We start from the raw sequence: 18948 nt of genomic DNA, 5'->3' as shown, positions 1-18948 counted from the left end.
AAAATGTTCACTACTCGTAATTACTCCTACAGGCTTTCAGTTTCAGTCTAATATTGCCAAAATAGAATGTACTAAATAAACAAGAAAACTGGCCTATTACATTTGTTATAAATTCACTAATATCTTTTTAAGTGGGAGGAATGAGAGAATGGCTTTAACCCACCTCTCCAAGCCACCCAGCCTGAGGCCTTTGGTTCAGTGAATAAACAAAAATGTGGCAGCTTCAGAGAAGAGCAAGGCTTCCAGCGCCTTCCCACAGCCTGAATTCCATTAGCATGGGACTTCGAAACCACATCTGTTTTTCCTTATGAAATTCAAACAATTGTCTAACCTCTTGGCTCTTAAGTCAAATGTTCAAGGGCTCACATGACAACACTTTGTTGTATATAAAAATTTGTTAAATTTAAATTGTTTTTGTAAAAAGAGGAAAAGGAGGGAATAAATAAATAGCTGTAATGCATCTGGTTAGGATCTGCACAAGGTCGCATTCTTTCCATGTCTCCAAAAGTTTGTTCTGTCACCCATCACTTCATTGGAGTTCCTGCAGGCAGCAAAATTATGCAGAAGTTCTGTGTATAGAAATACAGCGTCTGGAGCCTAGTCTGACTTCCCGTTTGGCTGGAGCTGAGCTAGTCCATGGATAGGCAGAAAGCAGCTGTAGGAATCTGTGTTTAGAGTAGGGCTGTTTAGTAGACACAAGGGCAACCCACAGGGACCTGTGACACATCTCTATTGCAATATGGCATGCTGTGCTGATTCGTTTGTCCAAGATTTAATTATAGATATTTAGCAGGGTTGCATAAACAACAGAGAGATAGGAGAGATAAGGAGGGAAGATTCAGGGAAAAAAATCAGTGGCTTATATTTTTGATCAGATATATTATGTGCCAGAATGATTGAATCTCTATCATGCTTTAATTTGAGATTGTGTGTGTGTGTGTGTGTGTATACACACAGCAAAGGGCTATACAATCTTTAAGGTCTTAAAATTCCTTCAAGGAATTCCTTGAAGGAATTTTAAGACCTTAAAGTTCCCCCTTCACCTTATAGAGGTTAAAGGTCTGTACAGACCTTTGGAAAACTTCAACTGCTTAAAACCGAAAAATCCAGGTGTTTGAAGCATTATGATTTTTGAATTAATTATAAGAAAATAAATATTAATTTCATTTTATAGATATTTCCTTTATATTTGCCACTATATAAAATTTAATGCTAATAGACAAAGACAAATGTACAGTTAAAATAGTTTAAAATGATCAATATTCAGCAAAACCTCAATCATAACAATGACTTCAAGCTCACAAAACTTAGAAATTTAAGTTTTATAAGCCTATCTGATCTTAGCTAATGCTTATTGAACATTTAGTACATGTCAGGTGATACTCTAGATGCTTTATGTGAATTAATTTAACTCCCCTTGGCTGAGCACAGTGGCTCAGGCCTATAATCCCAGCATTTTGGGAGGCCAAGACGGGCGGATCACTTGAGGACAGGAGTTCGAGACCAGCCCGGCCAGTATGGTAAAACGTTGTCTCTACTAAAAATACAAAAATTAGCCAGGTATGGTGGCGGGCACCTGTAATCCCAGCTACTCCAGAAGCTGAGGCAGGAGAATTGCTTGAACCCAGGAGACAGAGGTTGCTGTGAGTCGCGATTGCGCCACTGCAATCCGGCCTGGGTGACAGAGCAAGACTCTGTCTCAAAATCAATCAATCAATTAATCAATCTCCCCTTGCATTGCATGACTGTAGGATTATAAGCCATTTTATCAGTGAGGAAATCAAAGTTCAGAGTGGTCAATACCTTGAACAAGTTAAAAGCTCGCAAGTGATAAAGCTGGAATTCAATATCTAAGCTTTTAAACGCTTTCTGTCCCTATCCTGAATCTAGAGTCTGAGGTATGTATGTGTGAATTATGTAAATTAAAAGCTTTTTAAGTATTTAAACTCAACCAGGCCACCCAGAGGCAAAAAAAAAAAAAAGTACTTGTTTTTACTTCATGCTCATAGCAACCAATACTGCTTTGACCTATATTTTGTCTACCCTGTTTCTATTAATATCTATTGAAAGTGGTTGGTGATTTGAAAAACATATTTTTGTACAACAAAAGTTTTCTATGAAAAATTGCCAGGCAATGAATTTGATTACTTAGCAAGTGAACGAGTCAGATGGGGATGATCTAAATCACTGCATCCTAGATTAAAATGCAAACTAGCATTAATGCCTAGTGTGCCTGAAGTGCAAAAAAAAGGAAGGGAAAAATTTTTATTAGGTAGACATTTTAGCTAGTTAATTGAGTTAGCTTTTTTTTAATCCATGGAGTTGCCTTGTCGAGTTACTATTTGTGCTGGTGTGATATAAACACAGGCTGAATATTAGTATATAATAATAGCAAAAATTCTATGTAGCTCTAAACGTGTTAAACCACACTATAAAGATAAAAGGGCCCTTATGAGTGACTGAGCCCCACTCAATATAGGTACCCCCATCCCTGTAATGATGTATAGTCTAATATTCTCTCTAAACATGCAACGAAACTGAAGCTGAGTTTAAGCGCTTTACGGTTAGAAAGGTGTTAGGCCTCAGACTTCCCAATCTTAAACCCACTCTTTTTATTTCAATTATGTTCCCTCACAGTGGCCTCTGCTTTACTCTATTATAAAGTGGTTTATACTGTCAACTACCAAATGGCAACAAAACGTGAAAGGGGAAATTATCTACGTATCAAAAGAGATAGCAAGGTACAAATCAAAAGGACAACATAAGTGGTGTTAAAGAGTACTTAGATTGAATCCTGGATTCTCCATGATTTTACAACAATCCTCTCCTCCTGCCAAGCAGCGTGCATATCTCTGTGTGCATATAAACATATGACTCACACAACTAAGCTCCCGCCCTGCATCCAACCCAATTGTACAACTCCCCATCCCCTTATGCAATTTCATTGCCTCTTTCATAGTCACAGTGAAGATATTTCCAAGATGTTTTGAATCTATATTTTATTCTCAGGGGAAGAAAAGAACCCTGGTCATAAGGATTCCCTGCCAGCAGGGCAAAGACAACAAGCAGACCCATGACAGGAAATACTAGGGTTGACCATGGGCTGTGTCCCTAAAACTGTGCAAATAGTGAGGACAGGCTGCAGTACACAACAGCTCAGAATCTCAAAAATTTGGAATCCCTCATTCCTGCCCTACAAATTCCATCTGCTGAAGCTGTTCGCAATTTGCTAAAACTTTATTTTATTAAAGATAGTAAGTAATAAAAAGTGATGTAGTGAAGAAATGTAATCTCTCATACCCAACTCCCTATCATTATTAGAGTCTCCTTCAAGTTGATGGCTTTGATCATTGGTGATGCAGAACTACTGCTGTGGGCGTGAAGGCTTAAATTGAGCTTGGTGTCATGTAGTTATTCTTTGTAGTCAAAGATGCTGCTGATGCTGGCATTGTTTCCTGCACTTTGCTTCTTAGCATTAGCTGTATTTACACATGACCTGATTTTTAGCAGAACTTGGATGCAATCTCCAGCATTGTTTGCATTAGCTTGTCACACTGGGAATTAATGACAACTTGAGTAATTGTCAGTTTTTAGAGAAAGGCATTTTGTAGCAATCATAGTTTCTAAAGCTACATTTTCCCTAGGGTCTATGTTGCAGTTTAGGTGTCATTAAGGGCATCATTTATATGCACAGGGAAGCTCAATAGCAATACTGGGGCTTTGTGATATTATTGGATGCCTTCCTGTTCCCTGAGTACTCAGCCTCTTTGGGAACAGAATCTATCACAAAGCTGGTGAGGCTATTCATTTCACTGTCCCCAGTTACTCTGGAAGCAAAGTGTTGTCTGTACCAATATATAACCTCTATCCAGCTTATATTAATTTTCTTTCCAATTGTCCTTTCGATATAGGTTTAGGAGTTTGTTTGTTTTTGCACAGAATACTATAGACAATTTAGTGGTTTTCCTTGTTCTGGCAATTAAAGTGCATGGTTATAAATTCCTCACCAAGGAGCTTCTTTAGAATACCTGAAAGGGGTTTCCTACACTTCCCCACTCATTCTAAAACTGACATAACTGAGTACCTACCAGAGTGGGTAGAGGAAGTCTGGGAAAAGAAACCAGCCAGAAGTTCCCAATGTCAGCACTGCTGCACTGTGGCCCTGGAGACCTGTTTTTATCCATCTGAGCTTTAGTTTCTTTGCCTATTAAACCTATGTATCCAACACCAACTTCATAGGATAATTGTAAGGATACAATTGAAAGACATATGTTAAAGTGCTTAGTGCAAAGAGAACATTTGAGAATTGATGCTAAATGATAATATTTAATAATGCTTTCAAAAGTTACAACCTAAATTTGCATACATTGTATTGATCCTCTATGCTCTTTGAGTGGGATAGATATTATTATGATTTCAACATTAGCATGGGAAAATAAAATTTAAAATCGGTAAAAAGGTTTGTGTATGTTCATAAGCACTCAAAACCAAGTCTTCTGACTGGGTCACCAGTCTCCACTGTAGTTGTAACTTTTCCTTGCTCAGTAGCTTATAGTATGTGTCACAACCTTTGCTCCTCCAAGCATATTGTTGTACCTTCCTGAGGTTTTCATTTAGGACCTTAATTATACTGAAACACACACAGCTGCCAAATCCTCAGGCTATATATTTAGAATATTTTGCTCAGGGAGACTTATGGATTTCACTAGAAGTCACCTTTTACCTTATTCCAGAAGACTTCACAAATCCAGAGAAAATTCCAGAACAACCCATAAAAGAAGATCCAAATCTAGCAAATCATAATTCCCAGAGCTGGGATAGCCATCTCTATGTTAAAAATATTTGTAGTGTATTCTGAGATAGTCAAAATTCAAAAGTCACCAGAGTAAACTGTCTCCTATGAATAACATGTTTTAAAAATCCTATTTCTTGCTAACTTTTTCGATTAAGAATGGGTAATGAGCAAATCTGAATGAAAATGCCGTAATTCATCCCAAATTCTTTTGAACTTCTACTACAGTTTATAGGATTATGAACTTTTATACAGTATACTCAGAGTAAAAATTGCCAGCTTATTTTTATATCTTTGGAAGTAGACAAGTATAATATTACAATGTGTCCCAGTTAAAGACCAAGACACATTTAGACTTGTAAGACCAACTCACTCATAGCAGGATTCATTCGACCTGTTTTTAATTTTTTTCAGTTTCTTAAACAGCATTAAGATATAATTGACTTGAAATAAACTGACATTTAAAGTACACAATTTGATGAGTTTTCACACATATACACACCTGTGAAACCTTAATCATGATCAAAATAATAAACATGTCTATTATTTCTAAGCAAGATAATAAACATATACATCACTCCCCAAATTGCTCTTGTGAACTCTTGTAATCTCTCTACCCGAGGATTCTCCAAGTAGGATTCTCAGCCTCTCCTTCTCATTCAACCCACTTAGTCAGGATACCACAGATTTCCTCTTTGCCTTCTATACTTATAGATGAGTTCTGCTATTGTTAATACAAAATTTCATATAAATGGACGCATACAGCCTGTACTCATTTTTTTGTCTGACTTCATTTACTCAGCATCATGTGCTACAATGTATATCAATAGTTCCTTTATTATATTGCTTAGTAGTGTTCCACTATAAAGCTACATAACAATTTGATTATCCATTATCTTCTGATGGATGTTTAGGTTGTTTTCAGGTTGGACCTATTACAGAGAAGGTTGCTATGAATATTTATATTCAAGTCTCTTACTGAACTTATGCTTTTGTTATTCTGGGTAAATAGTAGGGCAAGTCTGTCTGTGTACTCTACTCAATACTATGTGAATCATGAAGTTTTCCAGCCTGACTTGTGAGAATGAGTACTGTTCCTGTAAGTTATGGGCACTGTTGTCTCTAATTCTTCTGAGTAGTTCTTTCTCTACCTAAAGTTTTTTCTCACATGTATGCACTGATTAGTATGGTACCGAAGAATCACGAGGGCCCTCTGAAGACCTCCAGAAATTTATCTCATTTCTGCGTCCCTTCCTTATAGAGTACCATGCCACAAACTCTATCTGCCTTGTCTCCTTAGACACCCAGTTCTCTCTCTTCAATTCAGGTTGTCCACCAGGGTCTGCATGGACTTTCCTTCTCTGCTTGTGGCCTGGGGCTCTATTCAGACAGCAAGCTGGTACAATTGCAAAGCTTACCTTGCTCATTTTCCATCTCTAAGGGATTTTTATCCTTCCTTGCCAGTGATGTTCAGTGTCTTGAAAAATACTGTTTCATTCTTTTTGTCTGTATCTTGGTTCGGTGGATGGTAAATCTGATCCCTGTTACTCCAGATTGAAAGCAGACATCTCTAATCTATTATTAGATTTTTGAATCAAACTTTGGGATATACAGGAATATTTTGCAAGTAACTTTTGTTTTCTTTTACGCTGTGGGAACAGGAAGAGAAATGGCAAGGATAAGATTGTAAATCTGAGTAGAGAGCCCTGGGATTTCCCTTTCCAGTATTATAAAGCTGTTGTTATTTTCCTTTATGTTGTATGTTTCAAATGGACAGTGGAATTTAAGTTGTGGAAGACTTCACATGTTATAAAACTGAATGTAGCTACAGACTGTTTGGAAACAGATAACACTAATGAGGACCTGGGAGAGACTGAAGACTTAGAAAGGTAGCTACCATCTACTATCACACCGCAGTGGCTCTGGGGGTTCTAACAGGGGTTAGAACCTGACTTATCACCAAACAAATGAAGAAATGCCATCCCAAAATCATAACTATGTTATTCTCTGCAACCTCAACACTTGCTGATGTTACTCTCCACAGTGCCAAATATATACATATATAATTTACAAATCAATAATTATACAAACTGTGAAATATAGCAGTGATTTTGTTTGTCCTGTGAAAGTGTAAAAAAGACTTTTTATTAAGATATAAATCAAATTATAAAAAAGAAAACATGAACAAATGAAAGATAAATAGTTGATATTTTAATTGCATAACCTCTCCACATACATCTGTTTATTCATGTCAACACTGAACAGCTTAGAAACACTTTGTGTTTGCTTTGCTCTTTTAATATTTGAATTTTTGTCTAGTTGGTTTGTAGTTATGATGTATTTTTCTAGGCATCTATAATTACTTGGAAACAAACCCAGAAACTTCCAATGGAAAACATAATACTAGAAAATTAGAACCCATGAAAAAGTAGTATGCATTTGAAATCATTGCTTTTGGAGTGAAAATGGATTTTGTGATGGAACTCTTGCAGATAAATGATCTTTTCACACAAAACACATTGAAGTAAATGGAAAAAACCTGACATTCAATGTTGACAGTATTTGTTTGCTAGGAAATAGTGCTCACTGTTAAAGGAATATGATGAATCTATTCCATTTGTAAAGAAAGCTTTTTTTTTAGTTGTTTGAAACCAGAAATATAAAAAGAAATGTTTGCATTTATGAGTTCACAGAGTGATCTGAACAATTCTGTAAGTAGAAAAATAAAGCCATGTAGATAATAACATCCAAAATGATGCAGAAAGTATGAATCTATTGTTTCCATTAACTCGACTGAATGCGATACAATAACCCCTGGAATAATAGTGGTCTGGTTGTCAATTTGGATAAAATGCCTTCATAAAGCTTTAAAGGCTGTCTTAATTAAAGTGTCTTCACTTTCATTTTTTCAGAGAGAGATGACTGACACTAACCTAAACAGAGTTATAAAGATGCATCTGCAGCAAATCAGGGTTAATTTTCACATAATTGAGTGGTCAGAAATATGATAATGTTGATAATGGATAGATGTCTAATGGTTTCTCCAAAGTTTAGGAAGGCAGAGCAAAGACCTTTTTACATATAATGTCATAATTATCATGTAAAAGTAATTTAAATGAGTTTCTGTCAAAAAATTGAGGAGCTCCAAAATTGTGTGAATATTGAGAATTCTTTATACAACAGTATTCTGGTGTCTGCAAAATAACTGACAATATTTCAATGCATTTATAAGCAATACATTGAGAAGGTTATGTGGTTCATAAAAGATAGGTTGAATTGCATGTTAGCAGAGACTCTGTGAGCCCTGTCTAAGAAATTGCAGATAATATTGAAATACTAAAAGCGGTATCAAATGAATATCTCAGATATAAAGGTGACTGGTAAATGCAATGATTTGCTGGATTTGGTTTTCAAATTGAAAATTATTATTTCTCTAAAAAATTTTAGCACAAATTCAGTACAAATATTAGGAAATTTCTTTCTGAGGGACTTCAAACTATATATTTTTCTTTAAAGTGGAAATTTTGTACTGTTTAACACCTTTAAAAAATGGGGGGTGTTCAAAACTTGACAGGTAGAAGAGGAAGTATACTTCCCTAAACTCCTTTTCTAAATCTAAAGAGTTTGAGAGTTAATAAAGAAATTGTGACATATACATGTGTGGAATGTTATTGACCCTTAAAAGAGAAGGAAACCCCGCCATTTGCAACAACGTGAAAAAACCTAGAGAACATTGTGCTAAGTGTACTAAGCCAGACACAAAAGGACAAATACTATAGGATCCCACTTACACAAGGGATCTAAAATATAAGCAGAGAGTAGAAGGGTGGTTACCACGGGCTAGGAGAGCAGGAAACAGGGAAGTGTTGGTCAAAGGGTACAATATTTTAGTTGTGCAAAATGAGTAAGTCTTAAAGATCTACTGTATAACATAGTGGCTGTAGTTAACAACACTGTATTATATACTTAAAATTTGGGGCTGAGTGCAGTCGTTCATGCCTGTGATCTTAGCACCTTGGGAGGCCTAGGCGGGTAGATCGTCTGAGCTCAGGAGTTTGAGACCAGCCTGGGAAGCATGGTGAAATGCTGTCTCTACTAAAAATACAAAAAAAAAAAAAAAAAAAAAAAAATACCCGCGCATGGTGGCACACGCCTGTAATTGCTTGAGCCAGGAGGCGGAGGTTGCAATGAGCCAAGATTGCACCCCTGCGCTCCAGCCTGAATGACAAGAGTGAGACTCTGTCATAGTGAGACAGAGTCTCACAACAAGAAATAGTGACACTATTTCTTGCTCCTCTATTCTCTTCAAGTTTGAAGAAAAAAGGTAGCTAGCAGAAAGTAAAAAATACAGTAAGATTGATTAATAATCTTCTATTAAATTTTTTTTTTATCAGTTAGGGAGATTTTGGGAAACTTTGAAGACAAGCTTATTGAGATCGAAAAAAATGCTAAGAGGGTCGATCTTACGTTAAGTGTTATTATCACACAAAATAATAAAGAGTGCAGGAGGAAATATTTGGAGATGATAGATAGGTTTTTATGACATAGATTGTTATGATGGTTTCATGGGTATATACTTATCTCCAAACTCATCAAGTTGTATACATAATATATGTAAAGCTTTTCATACCTATCATACCTCAGTAAGCTATTTTTTCTTTAAAATTTTTTCAAAAGAGAAAATATTTCTTTAAAATTTCACACTTTTTTCTACTTCATCAAAACAAATAATGTAACTCATATTTAGGTTTCAGAACTCTTTACATTGAATGAAAATGTAGTTTAAACAATGATCAAATCTGTACAAATGTTTTAAAAACTTAATACAAATAAGATTACACTTTATTGATTGATTGATGGAGATAGGGTCTTGCTCTGTTGCCCAGGCTGGAGTGCAGTGGCATGATCTCGGCTCACTGCAACCTCCTCCTCCTGGATTCAAGTGATTCTCCTGCCTCAGCCTTCTGAGTAGCTGGGATAACAGGTGCCCACCACCACTCCCGGCTAATTTTTCTATTTTTAGTAGAGACGGGGTTTCATCATGTTGGCATGGCTGGTCTCAAACTCCTGACCTCAAGTGATCCACCCACCTCAGCCTCCAAAAGTTCTGGGATTACAGGCATAAGCCACCACTCCCGGCCATATCTTTGATTCTTGAAGGAACCATGAAATGTTTGGTTTCATCACAGAACATGATCAATAATACTTTCTGCTTCTGAGAGCTATCACATATTGTGTTATTTTCACCAGTCTCTACATCAGCACCAAATGCTCATTTTCTACCTTCTCTCACGAAAAAAAAAAAAAAAAAAAAGCTTCCTAATACCGAGGAAGAAGACAGATTCAGTGTTTTGAAAATGAGGTTGTTGAACAGACATTGGTAAACAATTTATCTAGCCTGAAAGGCTTTTCATTCCTGGAGGAGAGGTTTCCAACTTCTGTTTGAACAGGGATAATACGGTACTTTTGAAAGCTCAACCATAAAAACTGTACATTCCATGACTTGATATATTACCCTATATAACTGTCCAACTTCTAATAATAAGTTTAAAATATTCTATGTCACTTTTGGAATTGTGTTATGCTCACTCTTTTTGGGGATTACTGGAATTAACAGGTTGTTTTATGAAAATACTATTTTACTATCAAAATAATCAATTTGAAAAAGTTTCTTTGCTGTTGTTTTGTTTTTGTTTTTGATGGAGTTTTTGCTCTTGTCACCCAGGCTGGAGTGCAATGGCACGATCTCAGCTCACTGCAGCCTCTACCTCCCGGGTTCAAGCAATTCTCCTGCTTCAGTCTCCTGAGTACCTGGGATTACGGATGCACGCCAAGACACCCAGCTAATTTTTGTACTTTTAGTAGAGACGGGGTTTCACCGTGTCAGCCAGGCTGGTCTCAAGCTCCTTACCTCAGGAGATCCACCCACCTCGGCCTCCCAAAATGCTGAGATTACAGGTGTGAGCCAAAGCACCCAGCTAAAAAAGGATGACATGAAATTGTTCACGAAGCTACTTGCTTATTAGTGATTACAGACAAATACTTCATATTTTTCTATATAACCTGTAATCTCAGTCCTAATTTAAAAATTTTTTTGAATTTATAAATGACAAATAATTATACAGATTTATGGGGTACAATATGATGTTTCAACACGTGTATACATAGTATAGTGATCACATCAGGGTAATTACCACATATATCATCATAAATATGTATCATTTCCTCGTGATTACAACATTCAAAATCTTCTGTCTTAGCTGTCTTGAAATATGTATCACATTACTATTTGCTATAGTCACCCTACTGTGTAATGGAACACCAGAACGTATTCTTCCTGTCTAAATGTAACTCTGCACCTGGTGACCAGTCTCTCTCAGGCCTCCCCACCTTCTTTCTCAGCCTCTAGTGACCACTCTTCTCCTCTCTATTTCTATGAAATCAACTTTTTTAGATGACACATATGAGTGAGATCATGCAAGGTTTGTCTCCCTGTCCCTGGCTTATTTCACTTAACATAATGTCCTCCAGGCTCATCCATGTTGCAGCAAACAAAAGGATTTCATTCTGTTTTATGGCTGAATAGTATTCCAATGTAGGATATATACCACATTTTCCTTATTCATTCATCTGTAAATGGACATTTAGGTTGATTCTATATCTTGGCTATTGTGAATAGGGCTGCAGTGAACCTGGGTGTGCAGATGTCTCTTCAACACACTGATTGCAATAATGCCCAGCTTTTGGTCCAATAACTGGAATTTTGGCAGCACCAGGAATTTTCAAGTTCCTTATACCATCTGCCCTAGTGAGTACTGCCTTATTTTCTGTTAGACTTTTAGGTCTAACATCTGATTTACGTAAGAAAAGCATGCACGGGGGAAATCTTTTCTATTTATAATCATAGATATCTCCACATGTGAAATGGTAAGGCAAAGACCAAGAAAAATGGGATATTTATAAAGTTAATAATTAGACATTTTGCTGTGAATTTGGGAAACATAATTGTTTTAAAATTGATCTTCTTTAATCACTTCTTATTTTTTAACCAGGTATTGAAAATTCAAAATCTATGTACCATACCTACATTTTCCCAACACACAGATTGAATTCACAAGATGCCTTAGACTTCTCAAGCATAAAAATTACCAAAAATGGTTCTAAGTCTTGTTCTTTCTTGTGTCCCCATTATAAAGTCCACTTCAAACAAATTTTACTTCATATTTTTATTTAAAAGGATATGTGACTTTTTTGTCATACACCTAAGGAAAAACTGTTTCAAAAAACTGTTTCACCATAATCATAGAGTCCTTTTTGGTCCTATTGGGTTGAAATTTCTAATGCTGCTATTAAGCTGTAGATATTTTGTATGCCTTTATTTTCTACTTTTAAGAGTTGAGAAAGAAGTGGGGAGAGACTCATATTCTCCTCCTACTTCCAAGTCTCTGTTATCATAAAATATCCATCACTGATACAATAAACGGTGGATTTAGCCAGGCAAACAGTCAATTCTGTTGTAATTTGCCTTGGCAGGCATTAGTATCGTAAAAGGGTTTTTTGTTAGCTTGATAAAGGAATCTTCACATTTCTCTCTAATCTGCCCATATAGTTTCATTGTACAACACAAAGAGCTATACATAAGTAAAGGACTTTTCTTAATATACAGTACATAAGACAGGGAAGTGCAGAAATGACTTTTTCCTGCTCCCGTTGGTACCCACAATCCCATTCTCCCAAACTTGGTCCCAAAGCATGCTCCTTTTCGGTGAATGGCATCTCCTTTCTTAAGCTGGAGGTTGTCAATAATGGCCTTTGTATGAAATGCTCTTTTTGTGTTGTGATTTGGCTAGGCCTCACCCTCTAATTTGATTCTTGTTTCAGAGTGAGGATTGGCAAACTATGGCTTGCAGGCCATATGTAGCCTGCCAACTATGTTTGTAAAGAGAGTTTTATGAGAACACAGGCATGGCTTTTTTATATGGCTGCTCTCTCACCACAACAGCAGAGTTAAAGAGTTGCTGTGTGGCCCTTAAAATAAAAGTTTGCCACCCCTTGTTCTAGTGTAAGAGAGAGGACTGGAAAGGTATTAGAAGAATAGAGTTGGCTTCCAGGGCTAGAGCAACACCTGGAACAACATCCACAGAATTCCACTGGGTCACATCCGGGCAGGGAGGCCTTGCTTCCCATGGGCTTCGCTACCCAGAGGTGTCTGTACTACTGGTAGAGGTTTATTTCCTCTGAACACCTAGTCCACAGAGAAGAAGTTTAATTTTTATTCGCTTAAGGGTTTTATCTCATCAGAGAGTAAGAGATTCACCAAAAACTTGAAATTAAAACAATTTGAGCTTTTGCTGGAAGTGCTTTTTAACTTAAATACAAGCCTAAGCACAGGCAGTCTGAGTGTCTGAACCTAAATTCATCAGCATCATTCTGATCTCTCCTTTCACAAGGTGACAAGATCATAACAACATACCTTTAAAAGCTATGATCTTATACCTAGGCTAACACCTACTCCCTCTCTCCAAGGGACCCAATCTCAAAAAAAGTTAAGAAGTTTCTCAGAAACCTACTGAATACACCAGCAGTATTAAAGCAGATAGAATTCAAGAAAGAAAGCCAAGGCTTTTTGGTGGCAGAGAAACTAAGCCACACTTGAATTGTATGCATTTTCCCCTACTACCTGTAATTCTAGACTCCTTTTATGCATCAATTTGGCAAGTCATAAAGTTTAGAAACAAAAATATCCATTAAGCTAAGGGTATTAAACTTTAGTTCATGAAACAGTCTGGGAATCTCCTGGCCTTTTCAATTTACAAGCCAAGCAGTTCATAAATCTCTTATATTCCTCCAGAGCTAATTAGGAAGACCCAAATTGGTAATCCAAATCATTAATTCAGTTTGCCAGATGTTGGAAGTTTGTCCCACTTGTTGTTCTCTCTCTCGCTGTGTGTGTGTTTGTGAATGCACATACATACATTTTATATATATATACATATATATATATACACACACACACACAGTTTTTCCTGTTTAAACATAAACACTAAATATAGACAAATTTGGAGTATTGTGGAAAGATGGTGATGATATAGCTTTTAAATCTCCCTAAATTGAACCGAAAACCAGACAGCAATTAGACCAGAAATCCCAAAACCTACAGTCAACATATACAATAAAATTAGGTAAAAATGTCTCATCACCAATCCCCAAACTTGAGAAGATGGAAACAAATCAATGACAGCAATAAAACCCGCAAGGAATCAGCAACTGAGCATGAAGAGTCAGAGAGAAGGTAACATGATTACAACTATGCTGAAAACTAAAGAACTGCCACTCTCCAACACTGTAACAAACAACTACTCCCTGAAAACCACACGGTCAATCAGAGAAGACCAACTGAAACCGAGGCAGAGGTAGACAGGCATCAATTCATGACTGTGTTGGGGGCGCTCAAAAGGTCAGATGGCACTGGAGTTCTCTGGGCCCCTTAAACGTTGGAAACAAACTAAAGCTCCCTTTCAGGATAGTCTCCCTAAGAGAAACTGCTAGCAATATAATCTATACTGTGGAGAAATTACAAAAGGTAGAGTGGAAAAATAGTAGCGAAAAATAAAAAATTTCATCTAAAATTGGGAAAGAAGAAGCTGACATATTTCAGCAATTATAGCCATAATTTTAATTACCTTGAAAATGAATCCGAAGAAGGATCTCAAGAGCTGTGAAGATAGGAAAGCAATTCTAGTTTACCTTTCCTCCTAAAATTAAAGAAAATTACTCATCTAAATGAACAAAGGCAGATATTGCTGTTGAATCTTATACATTACTTTAGGAAAAAAGAAACGAAGGAGCAAAATAACCATTAAATAGACAGTGAAGGTAATCTAAAAAGAATACCCATTAAACAAGTGAAAAGACTAATATTTCACAAAGCATTAAGGAAAGTCTAAAAAAATAATATAATCAAGGAAAAAGCACCATAAACTAGAAACATTACTCAGAAATGAGGTGAATGAAGAAAAGGAACATTTGAAAAGGGGTGATTCCCTAGAAACACAGCCTGAGACAGAAATTTGGGTACATGTGATTGAGAATATATTCTTCAGTAAAAAGAAAAATCTATGAAGGAGTGAGGAAAGCTGGGTAGGAAAGAAGACCATGAGTAAGAATTTAGGCTTGATATCATCCAAGGTGTGGCGGAGGAAGAGTGCCTTGGAGGATATGCACACTGCAGATTTGTCTCTATGTTTAGGCAAGAGGTCTAGTCTTTTAATACATAGTACATAAGAAAGTCTTCTGTACAAAAGACTGTGTATGTACTACAGTCTTTTATGAGTGAGCCATTAGCTGTTGGTCATATTCAAAGGAGGATGCTACCTCCCAGCAAGATGGGCCCCCTCAGCTAAGAGCAATCCTCTGGAGAAAATGAGCAGTTGTTTTTTGGCAGCCAACACTCACAGCAGCTGGGGGATGAGTGTACCATCTTCTTAAAGGGCATCTAGTGTCTGCTATAAAGATAAATTTTAAGGAAATAATATCAGGTTGATTTCATTTTGTGACAGCAAAACTTTATACCAGAAGACAATGAAGTAACATATTTGAGATACTCAAAGAAATAAATTACTAGGATTCTATACCTAGCCAGGATGTCCTTCAAGTTTAAAGGTTCTAAACAAACTGTTATGAAGACAGAGAAATTTAAGGAGTATTTTTCCAATGAGCACTTCCTAGTTTATCTACTTGAGTGTGCATTTCATGAAATTAGAATCGCTAAAGGGATATCAATATTATATATATGTGGACAAAGTGGTCATATGCTCTAACAATGCAGATACAGTAACACTTTGCAGAATAAGGAGAATGTATGCACAAAGAACAAGGTCACCAACTGAGATTTAAAAATATATATTTTTCAAATTATATTGTAAAGAAAAAGGAAGATAGAAAAGAATTACTAGTTATTATCAATAATAATAATTGATATAATAACAAGGCAAAAAACAAACACAAAATCCTATAAAAGAGGAGAATAAAAGTAATATTCAAGCAAATAGACTAAAATGCAAATATGTGCCAATAGCCAGATGGATAGATAGGTAGAAGATAGATATTACAAACATATATTTGTACATGTATTGGTGTGTGTATGAATGTATGTCTACAAATGTATATACATGTATCAGTTTATTTATCTCTATATAAAATACTACTGTAGAACTGATATCAAACATTTTGATAGTATTAATCAATGTCAATTAACTTTGTTAAACTATTAAGAAAATATGCTTCGGCCGGGTGTGGTGGCTCAAGCCTGTAATCCCAGCACATTGGGAGGCCAAGGTAGGTGGATCATCTGAGGTCAGGAGTTCGAAACCAGCCTGACCAACATGGAGAAACCCCGTCTCTACTACAAATGCAAAATTAGTTGGGCGTGGAGGCGCATGCCTGTAATTCCAGCTACTTGGGAGGCTGAGGCAGGAGAATCACTTGAACCCAGAAGGTGGAGGTTGTGGTGAGCCAAAATTGTGCCATTGCACTAAGGCCTGGGCAACAAGAGTGGAAGTCCGTCTTAAAAAAAAAAAGAAGAAGAAGAAGAAGAAAATATACTTCTGATAGGCTATGAAACAAAATGCAATACACTATATACAAGAGACATATTTAAAGCAAAGAGAATCATAAGGGTTGAAAACACAAGATGGACAAATGCATGCCAGGACAAAGGAAACACAGGGTCAGAGGGCCTTAATCTTACTATCAACGAGAATGCAGACCAAAAAAGAAAGCATTAAAAGAAACAAACGAACAGGACTCTTAGAATGAATATATTTGGATGGGCACCGTGGCTCATGCCTGTAATCCCAGCACTTTGAGAGGCCGAGGCAGGCAGATCATGAGGTCAGGAGATCAAGACCATCCTGGCTAACACAGTGAAACCCTGTCTCTACTAAAAATACAAAAAAAGTAGCCAGGCATGGTGGCGGGCTCCTGTAGTCCCAGCTACTCAGGAGGCTGAGGCAGGAGAATGGCGTGAACCCGGGAGGTGGAGCTTGCAGTGAGCTGAGATCGTGCCACTGCACTCCAGCCTGGGTGACAGAGCAAGACTCTGTGTCAAAAAAAAAGTTAATAATAATAATAATAAAAAGATATATTCAAGAGTATTCAAGAGATATTCATATTTATGTAAATTATAATAGTACAACAATATATATCATAGCAGAAGATACAGCAGATGCAAGGAAACATACAAATATTTATAAATCTCTCAATCCAAGACAATCAAGTAGAAAAAAATAGTATACAGAAGATCTAAACAACATATTACCTAGAAACACATCAACTTATAAACCTTGAGATAGAAAGTACGCATTTTAAAAAGGGCATGTAGCATTTGCAAATACCGACCTTTTCTTAGTACACATATAAAACCTAATAATTTCCAAAGAATTGAAATAATACCAATAAAATCAAATCAAGAAATAAAATTGGACTGCTATAGTCTGAATATTTGTATCTTCCAAAAATTTACATATGGGAACCTGATCCCCAGTGTGAGAGTATTAGAAGGTGGGGCTTTTGAGAGGTGATTAGATCATAAAGGCTGTGTCCTCACACATGAGATTAGTGGTCTTATAAAAGAGACCCCAGAGAGCAAGCTAGGTGCTGTGTCCATGTGAGGACACAAAGAAGGCACCATCTATGAGCAACAAGCTCTCACCAGACATAGAATCTTCTGGTACCTTGATCTTAGACTTCCCAGCCTCTAGACTGTAAGAAATAAATTTCTGATGTTTATAAGTCACCCGGTTTATGACATTTTTGCTATAACAGCCTGAATAAATTAAGACAAGGTCTTTCCATACCAATAATTTAAAATGTGCTGTTAAATAACAATAATGTCAAAATGTATAAAACTAAATTACAAAAACACTTGAAAATGAAAATAGTATCAGAATCCATGTAACATAGCTTAGTTATTTGAGTAAACTTAAAGCATTAAATATTTACATCAAAAAATTAAAATGTATAAATTAAATTCCAACTCAAAAACATAGAAAGACAATGATAGTAAACCAAAAGAAAGTGTACATCATGAACTATTAGGGAAAATGCAGAAATTAATTTCAGAAAATAGAAACAGTAGAAATAATTAACTTAAATTTTAATTCTTAAAAAAACATAATATATGACCATATATATAAATAAGTTAATTTAAATAAGTAACTGTACAAATAAACTTGCATACTTTGATAAACTAATGATTTTGTACAGAAATCCAACCTACCAAATCTGACCACAGTAGAGACAGAGATTCTAAACAGATAAATTGCAACAGAAAAAAAAATAGAGGAAATTTTACTGAACCTTTAAAAATCAGACAACCCTAATGCTACTTAAACTATTCCAGAGTGCAGAAAATAAAGAAAATCTTTCAAATTATTTATAAAGAGAGATCCTGAAAATGACTGAGAAAAAATTAGCCCAAACTCACTCATAAGAGCAATGCAAAAGGATTAAATTTAAATTATCAAACAGAAGTAAATAGTTCATTTAAAAATGATACATTATGATCAAGCGAGTTGTATGTCAGAATTGCAGGGTCATAGTAAGTTACCTAAGGCAACTTATTAATACAAATCATCATAGTTATAAGGCTTAGGAGAAAAAAACATTAACTATTGCCATAAAATCTGACAAGACTTGAAAAATTCAACTCTACTCCCTGTTGAAAGTGCCAATTAAGATAGTAATTAATGGATACTTCATTAACTGTCTCTTTATTATGCGTACATACATGCAAACACACACAACTATCATACATTTATACTTGTGTGTATGTATCTCAAAGCCAACTTGCCTGATAAAGTCAGGAAGAAGAAGAGATAGGATGCTAACGATATCTACACTATCAGCCAACGTAACTGACAAGAAAACTGACTGACAGCATTGAAGCTATCAGCCAACATAACTGACAAGAAAATTAACTGCATTAAAATTGGAAATGAGGAGGTAGAACTAACTCAATGTTCCAAAGATATGATTAATATCTGGAAACCTCAAATAATCTATGGTAAGTTACTATAATTATATAAGATTTTAAATAAAATTGTATGTTATAAAATCATGGAACAGAAATGAATAACCTTTTATAAAAAAAAAAC

This window comes from Mandrillus leucophaeus, unplaced genomic scaffold (genome assembly GCF_000951045.1).
Source record: "Mandrillus leucophaeus isolate KB7577 unplaced genomic scaffold, Mleu.le_1.0 Scaffold638, whole genome shotgun sequence".
NCBI lineage: Eukaryota > Metazoa > Chordata > Mammalia > Primates > Cercopithecidae > Mandrillus > Mandrillus leucophaeus.
The sequence above is the reverse complement of the archived record's forward strand: the minus strand, read 5'-3'. Positions refer to the sequence as shown.